This window comes from Podarcis cretensis, assembly GCF_951804945.1.
Source record: "Podarcis cretensis genome assembly, chromosome: 5".
Classification (NCBI taxonomy): domain Eukaryota; kingdom Metazoa; phylum Chordata; class Lepidosauria; order Squamata; family Lacertidae; genus Podarcis; species Podarcis cretensis.
Genome location: NC_137174.1, coordinates 19,524,172 through 19,544,107, shown reverse-complemented (window position 1 = coordinate 19,544,107; position 19,936 = coordinate 19,524,172). Strand labels below are relative to the sequence as shown.

The window sequence follows — 19,936 nt, the reverse complement described above, 5'->3', positions numbered from 1 at the left end:
AATGCCTTTAGGATTAAAACAAAGAGAACCAGAGTGAAGAAATTCCCAGGAGACTGTTTAATTGTCTTCAAGGATAGAGAATTTCGAAATTTAATTTTGCAAAAAAATAGAGAAAAACGTTTAATTATAGATGGGAGTTTCATAATCATTTTTAAAGATGTGCCATTAAGACTTCTGAAAAAATGAGATCAATACAAAGAGATGGTACAAGTTTTGAGAAAGAATGATATAGAATTTAGATGGGAGTTTCCAGAAGGCGTCGCATTTACCTATAAAGGAAAGAGGCACAGACTGACAAAACCGGATGAAGTCAACAAATTTCTTAGAAGATATAAGGGGCTGACCAGAGAAGGAACAGAATTAGAAGCTGCAGGAGCAGAAGGTGGTGAAGGAGAAGCCACGGACCAGGAGGAAGAAGAGCAAAGAAGCAGGAAAGATAAAAGAAAAGAAAGGAGAGGAAAAAAGGAAGAAGAAAAAGAAGAAACAGAAGAAGAGCAAGAGGAAGAGGAGAAATAAAAAGTTAATAAAAAGAATATTTAATTGATTGACATTATGGCAATGAAATTATGGACTTGGAATGTTAATGGAATGAACGATATAAAAAAAGGAATAAAGTGCAACAATATCTAAAGCAAAAGAATTTGGACATAATCTGTTTACAAGAGACTCATGTGAAAAAAGTACACAGGAAAATTTTGGTTAACAAAAAATTAGGAAACGAGTTTATTTCATCAGACAAAAGTAAGAAAAGAGGGGTGGTTTTATATGTTAAAAATAAATTAGAAGCACAACAATTGTTTAAGGATGAAGAGGGTCGAATTATTGCAGTTCAAATCAATTGGCAGGGTGAAAAATTGATAATAGTTGGAATATATGCACCAAATGGAAGCAAAGCAGAATTTTTTAAGGACTTAGAAGAGAAATTATTTGAATATATGGATCAAAAAGTTATAATAATGGGTGATTTCAATGGAGTGGGGTCCATGGAAATGGACAGACTAAGAAATAAGGGTAAAACAAAAGAAGGGAAACTACCAAAAACTTTTTTTGATATGGTTGAGAATTGTAACTTGATAGACAGTGGAGGACAGGAGTGCCTGGCATTCTCTGGTCCATGGGGTCACGAAGAGTCGGACACGACTAAACGACTAAACAGCAACAAGACATCTGGAGATTGAGACACCCACTAGAGAAACAATTTACCTTTCATTCTGAAGTAAATCAATCAATGTCAAGAATTGATCAAATTTGGATATCTAATGAATTAATTTCAAGATTTACAAAAATTGAGATCCAACCCAAGGTTTTATCCGACCACAACGCCATCCAAGGTATTCTGAAAGGGTATGAAGAAAAATCGTTCAGGTGGAAAATAAATGAGAAACTCTTCGATGACCAGAAGATTGTGGAAAGAGCACAGAAATGTTTAACTATTTTGTGAACAATATAAATAAGGAAACAAAAATTAATATGGTTTGGGATGCTAGTAAAGCGGTCATGAGAGGTTTCTTTATTCAGCAAAATGCAATAAAAAACAGATTGAGAGAAAGAGGAGAAAAAGAAATCTTAAGACAAATAATGGAGAATGAAAAAAATTGATTAACAAACCTAAGGATGAAAAAGTTAAGCAAAGTATAAAATTACTTCAGACACAATTTGCTATGATAATCAATAAAGAAGTAGAGTGGAATATAAAAAGAATGAAACAAAAGAATTTTGAATTTGCAACTAAATCCGGAAAATGGCTGGTGTGGCAACTTAGAAAAAGGAAAGAACAAAATATAATTAAAAAGATTAAAGTAGAAGACCAAGACATTGAGAACCTGAAAGGAATAAGGAAAGGATTTGTGGACTTTTATAGAGATCTATATAAAAGAAAAGAGAAATCTAAGATAAAGATGATAGAAGACTATTTAAAGAAGAAAGGGGTGCAAAAAATTCCAGTGACAAATAAAAATAAATTGAATGAACCAATTGGAATAGAAGAAGTTAAAACGGCTATAAAAGAATTAAAAAGTGGGAAGACTCCGGGACCGGATGGATTTGGTGCAAGATATTATAAAGAAATGAAAGACATCTTACTTGTACCGTTGGTAGAAGTTATGAACAACATTCTGAAAGAAGGACAAATACCAGAGACATGGAAAGAAGCACATATAACATTAATTCCCAAGCAGGACTCAGATTTAACTCAAGTTAAAAACTATAGGCCAATTTCGCTATTGAACAATGACTATAAAATATTTGCTAACATCTTGGCAAATAGAATGAAAAAGACATTAAAGGAATTGATCCATAAGGACCAAACAGGATTCCTGCCAGGGAGGCAGATGAAAGACAATATAAGAAACATAATAAATAGAATAGAATATCGGACTAATAAGAAAGATAAGCAAGTGATGTTGATATTTGTTGATGCGGAAAAGGCATTTGATAATATTTCTTGGGAATTTATGTTAAAGAATCTAGAATTTATGGAGATGGGTTATTCATTTGTGAATGGTGTAAAGGCAATATATTCTGAACAAAGAGCAAAATTAATTGTTAATAATGTACTGACAGATGATATTGCTATAACCAAGGGTACAAGACAAGGGTGTCCTTTATCACCATAGTTATTCATATCGGTCCTGGAAGTCTTGTTGAGAGCGTTAAGAAGTAATGATTTGATAAAAGGTGTGACAGTTGGTTGTAAGGAATATAAGGTAAAAGCCTTCGCTGATGATTTGGTTATAACAATAGAAGACCCTATTAAAAGTGTTAAGGAAGTGTTAGAAGAGATAGAGCAATTCGGACAAGTTGCCGGATTCAAATTAAATAAGAGTAAAACGAAAATAATGGTTAAAAATATGGACCAAGAGATAATAGAAAGAATTCAGCAACAAACAGATATGGAAGTGGTTAAGAAAGTTAAATATCTTGGGATTATATTAACTCCCAAGTGTATTGATCTTTTTCAAAATAATTATGTACCAGTCTGCAACAAGATTAGGAAGGACCTGGAAGTGTGGGGAAGAATGAAGTTGTCATTTTGGGGAAGAATTGCAACAGTAAAAATGAATGTGCTACCAAAAATGTTGTTTTTATTTCAATCAATACGAATAATTAAAGGTGTTACGATATTTAAAGAATGGCAAAGAGCATTATCAAGATATGTCTGGCAGGGCAAAAAGCCTAGAATAAAATTTAAGATTTTAACGGATGCAAAAGATAGAGGAGGCTTTGCCCTGCCAGACCTAAAGTTATATTTCGAGGCTGCATGTCTTTGCTGGGTGAAAGAATAGATAAAGTTGGAAAATTCAGAACTTTTGGATTTAGAAGGATATGATAATAGATTTGGTTGGCACGCATATTTATGGTATGGGGAAAAAAGAGTGCATAAAGGTTTTGAAAATCACATTTTCCGAGGTCCGCTGATTGAAGTATGGAATAGGTACAAAAATTTATTAGAGTTTAAAACTCCATTCTGGCTGTCGCCATTGGAGGTAATGAGTGTTAAGAAGATCAATATGATGGGGAGTTGGATTACATATGAGAATTTAATTATAAAAGAAGGAAATAAATGGAAATTGAAGCCATACGATGAAGTTAAAGAACATGTGTTTGACTGGTTACACTACTTCCAAGTGAATGCGATGTTTAAAAAAGAGATGCTGGAAAGAGGTTTTCAAGATGAAAAATCTAGATTTCAAAAAGAAATTGTGAATAATGATGTTAAAATTTTATCAAAAATGTATGAATTATTGCTTGAGTGGCATACTAAGGATGAAGAGGTTAAAGTTGCAATGATTCACTGGGCCAAAGACTTTGGTTATAATATTCAATTTGATGATTGGATAAGATTGTGGAAAGAAGGAATGAAATTTACTGCATGTACTACAATAAAAGAAAATGTTATGAAAATGTTATATAGATGGTATGTTACACCAGTAAAACTTGGAAAGATGTATAAAGTGAGTAATAAATGTTGGAAATGTCAGGAGAAAGAAGGAACATTCTATCATATGTGGTGGGAATGTAAAAAAATGAAAGGTTTCTGGGAAATGATTTATAATGAATTGAAAAAAATGTTGAAATATACCTTTGTTAAAAAACCAGAAACTTTTCTGTTAGGAATACTAAGAAATGACATAAAAAAGACTGACAATATGGACTTGATTGACATCTGGAGAACAAAGAACCCTCTAGGAAGAGAAGGAACATTCTTTTCTGAAGCCCAACTGACTTGGACAAGAATCGACCAAATTTGGACAACTAGAGGCCTGGCACCCAAGATAAAAAAAGTGGAGCAAAGACCTGCTCCGACCACAACGCTGTAAAGATGGATATGAAATTAATGCCAACCGGCTCCTTTAGATGGAGGATGAATGACAATCTGCTTAGAGATCAGGAGATTAGTAAAAAGGCCCAAAAAGCTTTGAAGGACTATTTTGAAATAAATTTGAACACTACGGTGGAAAAAAGAATTGTATGGGACGCAAGCAAGGCGGTTATGAGGGGGTTTCTGATACAGCAGAATACCATTAAGAAAAAAGTACAGAATGATAAAAAGGATAAGATCTTGGAGAAAATTAAAGAAGGCGAGAAGAAATTAAGATCGAAACCGAAATCAAAGGAGATTCTAAGAGAAATCAAATACTACCAAGCACAATATTCAAAATTAATAAATCAAGAAGTGGAATGGAAAGTCAAGTTAATGAAACAAAGATCTTTTGAATCGGCAAATAAATGTGGAAAGCTGCTAGCATGGCAGCTGAAAAAGAGACAAAAACTGAATACAGTAACAAACTTAGAATTTGAGGGAAGAAACATACAGAACCCAGTGGACATCAGAAAGTGCTTCCATAGATATTTCAAGCAATTATATACACAAGGGCTGCAAAATGAATCAGAGATAGAACAATTTTTGAAGGAGAATGGTTTACCAAGGTTGTCTCTGCGGAACAGAACAATCCTGAATCATAAAATAACACAATTAGAGATCGAAGAGGCCATTCAGAATATGCAACTGGGCAAATCTCCAGGGCCAGATGGGCTTACCTCCAAATATTATAGGACATTGAAAGATTATTTGATACACCCACTAATGGAGGTTTGTAAATGAAATCATGGAGGGGAAGAAAGCACCGGAGTCGTGGAAAGAAGCTTTCATCACTTTGATACCTAAATTAGAAACTGAAAAGACACAACTTAAGAATTACCGCCCCATCTCCCTCCTAAATGTGGATTACAAAATATTTGCAGACATTTTAGCAAGTAGATTTAAAAAAGTTTTGAATGAAGTAATTCATAAGGACCAGGCAGGCTTTCTCCCAGGTAGACATTTGTTTGCTAATACAAGGAACATTATTGACATTTTGGAACTCTTGCAAACAAATATCAACACGAAAGCAGTTTTGATATTTATAGATGCGGAGAAGGCCTTTGATAATATCTCCTGGAAGTTTATGAAGAAGAATTTGGAAGGAATGGGAGTGGGGCGGGGGTTCCAGAATGGGATAGAGGCAATTTATTCAGAGCAAAAGGCTAAACTGATAGTGAACAATGTGGTGACAGAAGAGTTTAGAATTGAAAAAGGTACACGACAAGGTTGCCCTATATCCCCTTTGTTATTTATATCAGTCCTGGAAGTGCTCTTAAACATGATTAGAGGAGACCGGTTGGTAGAGGGTATTCAGGTTGGAGAGAAACAGTATAAACTGAAAGCATTTGCAGATGACCTAGTATTGACCTTACAGGAGCCAGAGCCTAGTACTAAAAGGGTTTTGCAATTGATTCATGAGTTTGGTCGAGTGGCGGGATTTAAACTTAATAAGCAAAAAACCAAGGTTTTAGAAAAAAACTTGACTTTTTCAGAATCAGAAAGGTTTCAGAAAGAGACAGAATTAAATGTGGTCAAAAAAGTAAGATATCTAGGGGTAAATATAACAGCGAAGAACAGAAACTTGTTTAAGGATAACTATGAAAAATGTTGGTCTGAAATCAAAAGGGATCTAGATGTTTGGTCAAGATTGAAACTTTCCTTGTCAGGACGTATTGCTGCTATTAAGATGAATGTATTGCCAAAAATGTTGTTTTTGTTTCAAACTTTGCAGATTGTGGATAAAATGGAAAGTTTCCGGAAGTGGCAAAGAGATATCTCTAAATTTGTCTGGCAGGGCAAAAAGCCCAGAATTAAGTTTAAAATACTAACTGATGCTAAAGAAAGAGGGGGCTTTGCCCTGCCAGACTTAAAATTGTACTATGAATCAGCAGCTTTCTGCTGGTTGAAGGGTTGGCTACTTCTTGAAAACACTGATGTTTTGGATTTGGAAGGATTCAACAATGCTTTTGGTTGGCATGCATATCTGTGGTACGACAAGGTTAAAATACATAAGAACTTCAAGAATCATGTTGTCAGAAAAGCAGTTTTTAATGTCTGGTTGAAATATGAAGATTTATTGGAAAACAAGACCCCAAGGTGGTTATCACCAATGGAGGCTAAGGCCCCGAAAAGACTCAATATGGAGGCCAAATGGCCGAAATATTGGGAAATAATAGAAATAGATGGAGATAATTGGAGGTTGCAGAGTTTGGAGAAAATAAAAGATAAAGTGCGAGATTGGTTACATTATGCTCAGATTAAAGAAGTTTTCAAGTTGGACAAAAAGATAGGATTCCAGGTGGAAAAATCAAAGTTAGAAACAGAACTGTTAGAATCCAGCTCTAAGACACTTTCAAGAATGTATAACTTGCTGTTAAAATGGAATACACAGGATGAAACGGTCAAATCAGCTATGATAAAATGGGCACAGGACATAGGGCATAACATCATGTTTGCTGACTGGGAAAAGTTATGGACCACAGGTTTGAAATTCACGGCATGTAATGCCTTGAAAGAAAACATTATGAAAATGATACACAGGTGGTACATGACTCCAGTCAAGCTTGCAAAGATATACCATGTGTCTGATAATAAATGTTGGAAGTGTAAAGAAGCTGAAGGAACATTCTTTCACCTCTGGTGGACTTGCCCTAGAGTGAAGGCTTTCTGGGAAATGATATATAATGAGCTGAAAAAGGTATTTAAGTATACCTTCCCTAAGAAACCAGAGGCCTTTCTTTTAGGCATTGTCGGCCAGAGTGTGCAAAAGAAGGATCGAACTTTTTTTATGTATGCTACAACAGCAGCAAGGATACTCATCGCTAAATGCTGGAAAACTCAAGACTTGCCCACACTGGAAGAATGGCAGATGCAACTGATGGACTATATGGAATTGGCGGAAATGACAGGCAGAATCCGAAACCTGGGAGAAGAACTGGTGGAGGAGGATTGGAACAAATTTAAGGACTATTTACAAAAATATTGTAAATTGTATGAATGTTAAGAAAGATGTAAGATTAGTAACAACATGGCTTCAACAAATCAAACATAAAAAAACATAAATTTAAGCGTAATTGGAAGAAAAGATAAATTTTGGTTAAACAGTATTTTATAATTAAGTATTTTATAAGTGTGATTTTAAATTCCGAAACTTGAGAATTAATTTGGGGAAATTTTATTATATGAATGGAACTAATTTAATAATTTGCTAGCAAAATTTATAAGTCTAGAATGCAGGAGCAAGAGCTGTGAGGAAGTCCAAGGAGGTGCATGAAACATGGATATTTGAAAATACTATGTTATTACCTATGTCTTTGATTGTTTTAAAAAATGCTTAATAAATATTTACAGAAAAAAAAGAAATGACATAAAAAAGAAGGATGAGAAGTTGTTTTTATATGCAGTAACAGCGGCAAGAATTTTGGTGGCACAAAAATGGAAACAGGAAGAAATCCCAACGAAAGAAGAATGGAGAATGAAGTTGATGGAATACGCAGAATTAGACAAACTGACGGGGAGAATTCGGAACCGGCGAGACCAGAGATTTACCGAGGACTGGAATAAATTTACAGAGTATATTAAAAATATATGTGAAGGTCAATTAACGTTTGTAGGTTTTCAAGAAGCTCTGTGACAATAATGGAAAGAAATATTGTTTTATAATAATTGCTAAGATTAATTTGGTTTAAAAAAAAAACACAATACAGATGCCAGAAATGTGAATAACTGTGAAAACATGAAAATTTCCAGATAGACTGAAGGAAGTCTGAAAGTGGAAAGATTAGAATTGGATGCATAATTCAAATGGAATGTTTTTCTTTTATTGTTATATTTGAAAATTTTATAAATAAAAAATTAAAAAACAAAAAAACAAAAGGTCTTGCTGCATCATTCAGACACCAATTTCTGCCTTTTATCTATGGTGCCTCCAGGACTATGTTGCTTCGCTCTGCTGCATGGCAGGGCCAGCTGTGCAGCGTGCAAGATATACTTATCCTTACCCTAATTTCTTATAGTGGAGCAAGAATGAACAAATAACTTGTATGCATACAACTGGTCAAAAGAGAAATATCTTACCAGAGTGTTCCACGAGCACTTCCTATCCAGCGGCAGCTAATGACTAGGCCCTTTGAAGCTTCACATAACAAGATCCAATTTCCTACAATAAAAAGGCACATTATTACCAAAGGTACCAAGCATCTGCATGCTCACAATTTGATTGCAGGACAGAATATACAATATCAAGTACCAAAAGCTCAATAGGCTGCTGTTGTTTGTCCCTGACACATCCACTTTCCCTCAATGGCACTGGGATGACTTGCCTGCTACCCACAATGGCTCTCCCAATTTTCCTTCATCCTGTGCTCCCAAGTAGCAGTTTATTGGTACCCATGTCATGTTGGGGAGAGCTATGGTCACTCCCTTGAAGCCAGGATGTCCTCTACAAAGCTGCCCCATAAGGGTGTTTCATAAATCTTCCCTGCATACAGGTTGTACTTGTGGAACATTTGGGGGTGGGGGTGGGGGTGGGGGAGAAAGCCTCATGCTCTTGTGCCAAACCCCATGTAGCGAGAACAGGCACAGTATGTGAATCCCTACATAAGCATGAGTATATACTCTTGTTTTGCAGTGGGCAGATCACATGTGTGGGGCTGCCTGAAAAGGAATTTCTCCATAGGCTCCTAATCTCATTCAAGGCAAAAGTTCTTACAGGCAATAGGGGAGCGTGGGTGTTTAGTTCCACAGAGGCAGGTTAAAAAAGAAAAAGAAAAAGTGAAGGAATGAAGGAACTCCAGGTGCTACAAATTAACAATTATTTGAGCTCACAGCAAATGCCATTTGTAGCACGTGGAATTTCCACTTCCTTTTTTTGGGCCTGCTAGTTGTGCCACTCCATTTCTGTGGCCATTCCACGGTAGCACTGCATGTACAGTCTATGTAGCAGGGCTTTGAGCAACTCTACCATTTGCCCATACTGCAGGGGCGGCCAATGTAGCTCTTCTCCATCAGCTCCAGCCAGCATAGCTAGTGGTTAGGGATGATGCCAGCCATGGGCAGGGGGGTGGTACCAGGTTGGCTAGCCCTGCCACAGTCAATATGCTGCTCTTTCTTTTAGAGTCTCCTTTCCCAACCTGGTGCCCTCCTTACATTTTCCCATCAAGACAAAGACAAAGTTTACAAATTACCCTGGCAAATCACAGAGTTTTCTGGGGAAAGCTATTTTGTCAATGGGTTGCTTATAGGCAATGTGCCTTCTATGTGCTGTTTTAGCAGCCAAGCATGGTCTCCTGGCAGGCTGTCCTCCATAGGTCTGAAGAGCCACAGTGGGAGAATGCCACAGAAATATTTATGAATTTTCAAACGACCATCGATCTTGACTAGATTAATGCCAAAAAGCACTATCCTTGTCCGGTCTTCTAGGTAACACTCCCCTATCTCAAAAACAGCCTAATTAAAGGATCACCTACTGGATGGCTTCGATCTGTAGGACTTGCACTTCTACCAAGGCCATATAATAGTCATTCTGCATTATATGCTAGGAGGCAATCTTTCAGTTCAGCAGTGAGATTCTTTGAAACTCCCTGCCTCTTAATATTACATGGATACTCACTATACTGATTTAGATGCCAGCTACAAACATTTTGTTTTTCAATTTGGTTATATATAACTAAATAATATAATTTAGTTATATATATATATATATTTGCTTGAAATTTGCTAATATTGTTTGAAATGGCCCTGTCATTTACAACTAATACCTTATCAGTGCATTTTTTTTATTTGGAAGCAATTATTTTCACTCAAGAGCAATGCTGACATGCTGTATCTCTGTATTCTCTTCCTTACCTACCATTACTGCTGATTAACTGAAACAACCCTAAATCTGAAGGTTTATTTGAAGCTGTCTACATAAACAGCCTGAGATATTTACTTTCTGTAAGCAAACTGTTTTGCTTGCCACCCCTTTCAGGTAAACTGCACATCTTAATGTGCAATAATATTGTTTGTATGTCAGTATGAATATGTAACAGCCCCTATGCTTTATACAGCTTCAGCACTACTGCAATCTTTGGGGTTTTCTGGGGGCAGCGTGTGCTTCCTGATCCAGCAGAGGGAGCACAGAAACAGCCAGTGGAGGCAAAGCAAAATTATAAATTGTGTTCCTTATTTGTAGGCGATGCTGAGTATTTATTACAGGGAAGATCTCTGTGTTGCAATAAAGCAGAGGGTGTGTTGATCACAGAACCAGGCTCACTGTTAACATAAGACAAGGAAAGGTTTTGAAGTATGTTTACTTTACTGGCCTGAGTGTCCAGCAAAACAAAGTGAATTGTTGCAGTTTCTGTCATTAGGGAAGTACAGATTTCTGAGCTACAGATTCTGCAGGAGAGTAATTAGACAGCCCTAACACAGTGAAGATGACAGCTACCAGGAACACCACAGTCAGGCAATGTATTGGGAGTAATTTTGTTGAGAGGAGATCAGAATCAACTGGGAACAGTGAAGAGAGCTCAGACAAGCCCAATGAATACAAAGTCAACTTAAAAAAAGAGGAAGTATATATTTCAAAGGTTAGATTGGAAGGGATATTTTAAGCACAAAACAAACCACAGGTTTCCAGGAAAGCAGATGTGGAGAAAATGGACTAGCAAGTAGAAGACAACAGTGGAAATGTTTCAAGCCCAAAAGGGGCCATGGAAAGATATTAACACAAGAGAAGCAGCACCAGGTCCTGGAAAGCAGGAAGTTTTGCAGCTGTGAAAAGATATGAAGCCAACAGTTGGAAAACATTTAGATTTTGTTCAGAGAAATTATAAAGGTGCAAGGGGTGGGGACAGATACTCCCAGCCTCAACCTCTCTGGCACACTTTCCTCTTTCTCCAGTAGCAGCACTATATCTTGATTTTATTGCTTTCTTGGTGTGTTTTATTATGTGCATTGATCCTTGATCCTGCCCTTGGATGGATATTTTTAAGGGTGAGATATAAATGCATTAAATAAATAAATGCCACTCCTTTACCTCGTGAAAGGGCCCAAGAGAAGCACGGCCAGGATGCTCCCCAGAAGTTATTTCATCTCACCTCAGGTGGCAGCAACAGGGAGCCCTATCATCTGCCCCTCACTTCCAATACAGTTTAAAGGTGCGATTCTTCCTGAGTAGTGAGGACAGGAAATGCACCTGGAACACTCCACTGTGCGGTTTCCAACTTCCTATGACTAAGAAAACTGGTCAACCATCTTCAGCAGGTGCCCAGGCAAAGTGGGCCAAAGGATGGCAACACGCAGCCACATTTGGAACAGTGACACTTTCCCTGCACACTGTGTCTCCAGACAGGCTTCTATAGCACAGGGCAGGATTGGTGGGTGCTGAACACCCTTAATCCAGCCCCACAAGACACTTTGCAGGGACACAATGTTGTGCTTGACACAGGGTAACTGCCAACAAATAAGTTCAGAAAGTTGTGGGTGTTTTCTGCAATTCCAACTACTCAGAAAAAAAACACCCACAAGCTAAGCCCCCTTAAAATGAGAGACATTCATTTGAGGGACAGCCTACCCAAGAGCAAAAGTGTGAAGAATCCGGGACACAGATTGAAGGAGCATCATCTTTGTATTGCAAGAGTAAATATCAACTCTCTCCTAAGACAGCCTCATATAAAGGCTGGAAAAGATGTAGCTAATTCTTTCAGCAACCTGCATGTCCTCAGAGAGGCCCTGCTAGGATATTGCAGGATCTGGTTCTCGGGTGCTTACCCAGAGAGAGGCAATCAGGCAAGCAGTTAATAAGGGCCTGTTAGCACATGTTAGACTTGGCACCAAGAGAACAGGTGGTGTTCCAGAAGAGTGGAGCTTCAGAGGCCTTCCAAAAAATCTGCCCTGAATACCTAGAGGCTTACAAGGATATATTTCTAGATGTACAAATCATTGCTCCAAGCAGGGTTGCCAGTTTGCTACCCAGAAATTTGCTCAGACCCTTTACAATTCCTCCTGTCTCTGTCCCTCTCCCTGTTCCTTTCATTCCCTGCCCAGAGACACCCCCCTTCCCGCATTTGCCTTACTGGCTTTGTGGCAGGCCTGCAGCGAAAGGCAGATTTGGTATTGGGGACGAGGGAGGAGGGAGAGAGGAGGACAAAAAGACCAGGGGAAGAACTCTGCAGGAGAAGCCACACATGCTTTGTCTCATCCTTCATCAGTTTTTGGGTTTTTTTTTTTAAAGGTACAGACCAGGATTGTAACCCGGCAATCGTGGTTTAAAACAATTCTTTCCCTGTACCCCTACTTCTAAGTCTTCGTCATCATCTTCATCCTAACGACAGACGAGACAAAGGGGAGGAAGGGGGCAGCTTGTGTGCTACGAAGAAAGGCCAGGGAAAGTGGTCTGCACTATGCACTAGCATATAAAACTTTAAGTGACCGTTAAAGGGGAGGGGGCTGCCAGCCAACCACTCCTCTTAGATGCTGTCCCACAGTGATTGATGGTGAGGGAATTAGAAAGGGGCCTAAGGACTGTGAGGAGCCTGGTATGTCTCTGGGTGTAGCACATGGCCTGGGGACCCTTTACAGGGCTTTGATCCTATAAGCCTACAGTGGGTAACCATTCCCCTCATCCCAGAGCAGACACTTTGGTGCCCCATCCACCTTGCCTCCTGATGGTCCCCATGACTCTCAAATGCAACTTCTGAAACTTTTAACCTTCTCCTTCCCAAAACAAATTCTGAAAAGAGGCTCAGAGCTGAAAGGGAAATGATTCCCAGTGGACAAAAGTCTACATTATTTTCTTCTGGTTATTTAGCTCACCCTATAAAGTGTTTCATTTAGAAGATCTAGCTTGGCGGAATATGCTGAAATAGTCATCTTCAGATCTGCATATCAATATTCAGGGTAAGCAGCATGCGGAAAACACGTTTTTCTGAATAGGCAGTTGGTGTTAGCTAAACTGGGTAGCCAAGTTATTAAGTTTCAGAAGGTACAGAGCAGCAGAACAGTGAATCAATCTAGTACTAAACCTTTTGTGCACTCCTGCCTCTTAGCACACCTATCACCCACACATTTCTACCACTACAGAAAGCTTTCGTGTCCTTGTCTGACAGAGGAGAAAGTTCATACTAAGCTGGTGGAACAGGTTTTTAATGCCCTCTTGGCAAGGTGCTATTAGATGCAATGCTAACATGAACATTTTCCTCCTGTCATAGGCTGAATAATATTTATTTATAATGCACTGGCTCATGGCAGAAGACTTTAAAAAAATATTTTTTTGTATTTTAGTTTACATAGGTATATGATTATATATAAACATACTGGAAAATACAAAAACATATTTCTCCCCTAGCATCCTCCACTGGGTATAATGTTCCTACGCTAATCACTGGTGGCACATTTATGTTTTTGACAGAAAAAAGAAACAGGTTTCTTTCAATATTCAAAAATCTGCAATAATTTTTTATTCAATACAGGTGATCAGACAAATGGCTGTCTACATGAATGAACTGAAAAATACATGAAGATTTAACAGCAATCATTATACATATCCGGGGAACCTATGGAACTACAGGTGGGGTTGAAATCCAATTCCAACAGACCCAGATCGTGTGGTTATCATCTGAGGCCCTTCTTCATGTGCCTTCTCCACAAGAGGTCTGGAGGGTGGCAACATGAGAATGGGCGTTTTCTACAATGGCTTCCTGCTTGTGGAATGCTCTCCCCAAAGAGTCTCGCCTGGCACCTTCATTACATATCTTTAGGTGCCAGGCAAAAACGTTTCTCTTGAACCAGGCCTTTGGCTGATTAACGATGGCCTTTTAAAATCAGATGGAATGTTTTTAGTGTATTTCTTTTTTTGGTTTGATATATCTATGCAGGGTTTTGTGTCTGTCTGGTTGCTTGGCTGTATGTTGTGTTGAGTTGCCCTGGGCTACTAACTAACTATCTAACTAACTAACTAACTAACTACTCTAATTAGCCACATCCTGCATGACCAAAGGTCAGTGAGGACTGGAGTTTTAGTCCACCACCATTTAGGGTGGGCAGCACAGGTTTCTCATTTTTGCGATAGATGGCTGCATTAAAACAAACATCTTAGGCCACTGGTCATATTGGTAGTATGGCACACAGAAGGGGATTTGTATGCAGTGCAACATTGGCCTGTACATCATGTTTTTGTTTTTGTTTTTTAAAAGGATTTCACAGGGAGAGGGTGACTAGCTGCAAATGCAGACAAGTCTTCTGTAGTTTTAATGCTAAAGCAGAATAAGAAATTTCAGCAGGTGCACCTTTGCTCACCTTGATGTGGTAAGCAATTCTCCCTTCTTATCGTTAAGATACAAGAGCCCCACTTTCCCCTTCATCTTATAAACCTAGAGGGGAAAAGGTAGATGATGGTGATGATTTATTATTTGTATCCCACCCATCTGAACGGATTGCCTAATCATATGGGCATATATGCTTTCTTTAAAAAAAAGTCCTCTTCTTGCAGGTCATAATAAACGATGGATTCTGTGATTGAACGTGCTGTAGATCAGTCCTAAAAGGAACCAAATCTGGGTTTGAATGACCCCCCCCCCCAAGAGAAATTACAGAGCTGGGGAGCTGCCACCAAGAATGCCATACCAGGAAAAATAAATATGCAATATTTCACTTCATGGTTTGGGGTATTTGAAATTCAGATTTTGTGTATGTCTCTGTTTTGAGTGCATTTATATTCCCTTTCTCCCCAAAATGTTTCTGCTCTAATTAAAAGACAAAAATGCCTAGCAAATCACACCTAAATCCCCCTCACGCTGGCATGGATTAAAATGCAACAAATTCTGAATACAAATAATGTAAGATTTTTCTTAAATTCTACTCAAAATTTGTACTTTTTGCACTATAAGGAGGCTGATATTGAACAACAATAAACATTGAAATTGGGTGAAGGAGATGCTGTCATTTATTTGTGGAGCATAACAGTGTATTAATAGTATTACTCCCTTGTCAGGCAGTGTACAGCTCAAATAAGCAGCGCTGGGAGTAAGGCATTAGAGCTTTACGGAAAGTGCTACAAGGTTAACACAAGGGAATATTTACAAGGGAATAAAGACAGGAAGAAACCTTTGGGAGAGAATGCCCCTAGCCTGGGAGTTCGGTGATTGGGAGGAACCAACTATGCCCCCATTTCTCCCTAAGCAGTGCAACTCCTCTTCAGACTGAGCAGCAGACAGATCACAGAAGAAAGATATTTAGCTGTCCCTTAGCTGCCTGCCACTTAAATATGCTCACTTAATTGCTACCCATTGCCCTGCCTTTCTGGGTCCCACAAAGACTATGGCATTAAGTACCTGGCACTCATTTGGTTTCCAAGCTTAGCAGCAATGAGGTGCTTTCTGCATCAAAAAAAGAAGTAGTACAGGTCCCTGAAGTCCAGTCCCAGCAACCCAGAGAGGGAAAGAAGTGAGATTGGTTTGTTATGAAAGAGGGAGTTATCAAAGAATCCTTTGGAGTCACATAGCCTGTGTACCTCCCTCTCCTCCAGGCAGCAGAGAAGGTTCAGGAAATTAATTTTACTGAAGTGTTGACACTCTAGCCGGTTTGTGACTCAAAAGAATGCCCAAACATTTAATCAGCAGCTGCATTTAATCAAATTTCCTACAACTCCTAGGTGTGGGCTAACTATGAAGCCCCTTGACTCAAATTCTTGGATGGTCCACAGATTAGCATGGTGCTACATCTAAATCTGTACTGTGTTCCCCAAGAATGTTTGAGCAAGTTTCCTTTCTATTTTCCTACTCAATTTTAGAAAGTCCTGTCTTACAGTACTAGTTAAAATACTGATGATCAGACACTAGCCTTTTAAAATTCAGGGATCAGAGGTGCTGTTCTGTTTTCTAATATAGGGAAAGGGGATTTGACATACATATTAGAGGATCTCACCAACTCTCTCTCTTGCCTGAGAAAATTTCACATTTAAAATTGAAATAAACCCTCCCTACACTAACAGTGCTTTAGCAGTGTGATGAAAGTAAAAAGAGAGGGGAGGATAGAGTTTTTCTTTCCTCATAAGTTTGGGATTCATCCATTGAAAGTGATTGTCATAAGATGAAGGACAGACAAAGGGAAGAGTTTTTACAGTGCACAATGAATTCTGAAATTCACTGCCAAAAGATGTGGTGATGGCCACTAACTTGGATGGCTGTAAAAGTGGATCCAGGGAGGATGGATTTATCCATGGCTGCTAATTATGATAGCTATATGCTATCTCCCAATTGAAAGGTAGCATGCCAGTGAATATCATTTATTGATGGACAGCAACAAAAGAAGTTCATTGCCCTCACGTCCTATTTGTGAACTTCCAATAGGCATCTGGTTGGCCATTGTGGGAAACAGGATGTGGAACTCCATAGACCTTTGGTCTGATCCAGCAGGGCTATTCCTAGTGTATAGACAGCAGGCACAAGGACCCAGTGGAAGCCAAGGAGGGTACCAGCCAAAGCAATGCAAAATGCTCCATGGCCATGCCACCATCTTGCCCATTCCTTATGGGTTGAAACAGGAATGAGTAATGTGGGGTTATAAAACAGTGCAAATCCTGTGAACTTGTCCTTTTCAGCAAAACTGTGCAAGATGCTATTCTGTGATGCTCCTATATGACCACTGAACTGGATTGTCTTCTGGTAACGGGAAAGACCACAAGACTAAGGAACCTAGTCCCTCATTTTGAATCAAGAATCTAGCCTAGCCTGTGGATACACAGATCCTTTGAGTCTACTTCAAACATGGAAGGAAATAGTTTTGTGCAGCAATAACCCTTGCAATTAGCAGGCAGTGTCAAGCCTTTGGATTGACCAAGCCTACTACATATATTCTAGCAGGATCCTGTGCTTTTGTATCGTCAACAAAACAGAGTTTTCTGTTGGACTTGGGGACCCCAAACCATATTTAGGCCTGGCCATGACACAGATTCCTAACTAGAATACCTACAGAAGCTCTTTTCCCTTCAATTCATGTAAATGTAGCCACAGTTGCCCAGTTCAGCTTAGTTGGCACAAATACTTGGTGGGCATGAACATTCTGCTTGTGTCACATCAGGCTTCTCTTAGGCAGGGCTGACTGAATGCCCCAAAGGCTTGTTTGTTGAGAGCAGAAGTCGCCTTAGATGAAATAAGAAACTGTAGGCAGGAGGAGTCCTTCAGAATTAACACTTAAAAGCAAAAAAACTGCTAGTGCAGGTGACTCATCTGCTAGTCTGGCAACTTTTGTTGCTTTGAGAATCAGTGATGGGTGGATGACCAAGAAAGAAAGCCCAAATCTGCATGAACAAGGTTGATATGAAAGTCTAACAAGGGGAAGGGCAAGAGTGTTTCAGTGTCTTCTTAAACAGATTATTGCTACATAACAGCACTTAACCACCCACCTAAGTGCGAGCCTCAGTTTTAATTTTCAAATGAAAGTATCACTCATAGGTGCATAAATGCTGGGGCAAGATTAGACTTGCTTGTTTTTAACCATTCAGTTTCTCTCTTTCTCTCTGGTGAAATGCAATAAGCGTAACTTTGACACCAAAATTATTACCCTTCAAAACACAGAGGGTGCTTTTAACTTTGCACATAGCAATTATAGGCAATTGTTATTTTAAAGTGTGAAGGAGGACAAAAATATCCAAAAGACAAACTTGTTTGATTGAAGGATTCCAGTCTGGGAGAGTTTTACCTGCAGACAAGCCAAGCACCGTCTCCCCCCCAAAACACACACACACACACACACACTTGCTAAATCTATCCCAATTTCAACCCAACAAAAAAAGTAGAATCCAGAATCAGTAATGCCAAAAACCTTTAAATACTAAGACCTCAATGCAACTAACAGGAAGTTTGCCAACATAGGGGAAAGATAATGAGTGGAAGGAAGAGAGAAGTATATACTTGACTGGACATTAGGAATATGCAATTTGTTAATTCTCTGAAAGGTTCCATGTCACTGTTATAAAACATATATTACTTATTATTTCTTTCTCCTGTTATTGTTTTAAGTGCACATACCTCTCTGCTTGGACTGCTGTGCCAAATAGGTATACCAAAATGTGTGGTAACAATATGCACCCTTCAGGTATATGAATGCCATCCCCAAGCTGAAATCACACAAACTCACACACCCAGATGGCTGTCATGGAGTCCTTTGTATATAGCAAAAACATCCAAGACAGCTGGTACCTGAAAAAGCAGGTCCTCGTAAACACAAAGACCAATAACACAATTTCCATAAGGCACATGTATGTAATGCATTCACAAATATCATATGAGTATTCTAATTCTCCTGTGTCAGCCTGCTAAATAAACAACTTTGCAGTGATGAGCAGGAGGTCTGGCAACTTCCAAACAGTCCAGACTCCCTGGAAATGATTAATTCTACACATCAATTCCTAAGCTTTGTCACTAACTCAAGTGATGAAGCACTTGATGAGGGCCGAGTGTCCAAAAGAAACCCACTACTCAACACAAAACTGATTGCCCCAACATCATGGCTACAAGAATACATGTGAGAAATAGGAATTGAGCTTCATAACCAGGGGGTGAGTGGCTAGATGCAGACATTCCATCCCCAGGACCCCAACATGCAATTTGTTCAATTATAACAGATGATATTCAGAACTCTCTTCAAGTGATTTATCAAAGGAGAAGTTACGCAACTTGTCCCTTGACTGGTAGCCCTGCATATACATTCCAAGACAGGAAGGGAAAGCTTTAGGATACAATCCTGGGGCTTCCCTTCCTAATGAAATGCTGTCAGCTTGAAGAAATAGAATTTATGAAGAACTGACAATCCAATGAGACAGCTAGAAAGCACAGAAAATACTATAGGGTTGTTGTATGCCAATTTCCGTCCTCGGTCATGAAAATAATGGCTTGGGCCTCAAATACTGCAGTATAGCTAGAGGTAAAGCAGACCAAGAAAGAACGGAAAGAGTAGGGTTTCATTAGCCCACAAAATGCCAAGGTGCCTTGGAAAATCATGAAATTCACCAAAATAGGTGCACTCCTATACTAGCATTCTACCTTATAGTCCATCTAAGTTACTAACGGGGTGGCCTCTGCTAACTGACCAGTATTTCTCTCCACCCTATATCTCAAAAAGATCTGCTTTATATTACAGGTTGTCAATTCCTGATAGATTCTACTGCAGAAAGGGTGTGAAGACAAAGCTCATTCACCAGCTATGCCTCCGGGGTTTTAACTGAGGTTTCAAGATTTTAGCCCTCTTCTCGGGATTTTCAGGAGAAGCAGTTATATATCAAGAGCAAGAAGCCAGAAGCAATGGAAGCAAGCTTCCTCTTCCAGCTACATTCTTCTGGCCTTTTCCCCACTTTCCGCTGAAGAGGAAGGTGTAAATACCAATGAAATGAATGAAAGCAACTGAAAAAATATTGCAGAGGCAACAATGATCCTGCCCTGAGCATCATTAAGAAAGCTACCCGGCTCTGATGTTACTTGTACTCTCAGGATCTGAGCTTAAATGGCCTGCAAACCCTACAATTTACCCACTCTAAGATTCCATAGTCCCCTGGTTAACTGGAGGTTTTTGTTTTGTTTTTGTTAGTACTAA

At 38.9% G+C, this 19,936-nt stretch overlaps 1 protein-coding gene across 10 annotated transcripts in view; it reads right to left on the bottom strand.

Annotated features, from left to right (window-relative positions):
• The window catches only part of ZMIZ1 (zinc finger MIZ-type containing 1), a 383,046-nt gene that overhangs the window by 215,196 nt on the left and 147,914 nt on the right, over positions 1–19,936 (bottom strand). For 9 of the 10 annotated variants that reach the window (XM_079977006.1, XM_079977001.1, XM_079977009.1 and 6 more), the window contains one exon: positions 8,441–8,522. The exons of the other annotated variant lie outside the window; for it this stretch is intronic. The gene's annotated coding sequence lies outside the window, so the exon portion shown is untranslated. The remainder of the gene's footprint in view (positions 1–8,440; positions 8,523–19,936) is intronic. 10 annotated transcript variants of the gene reach the window in all.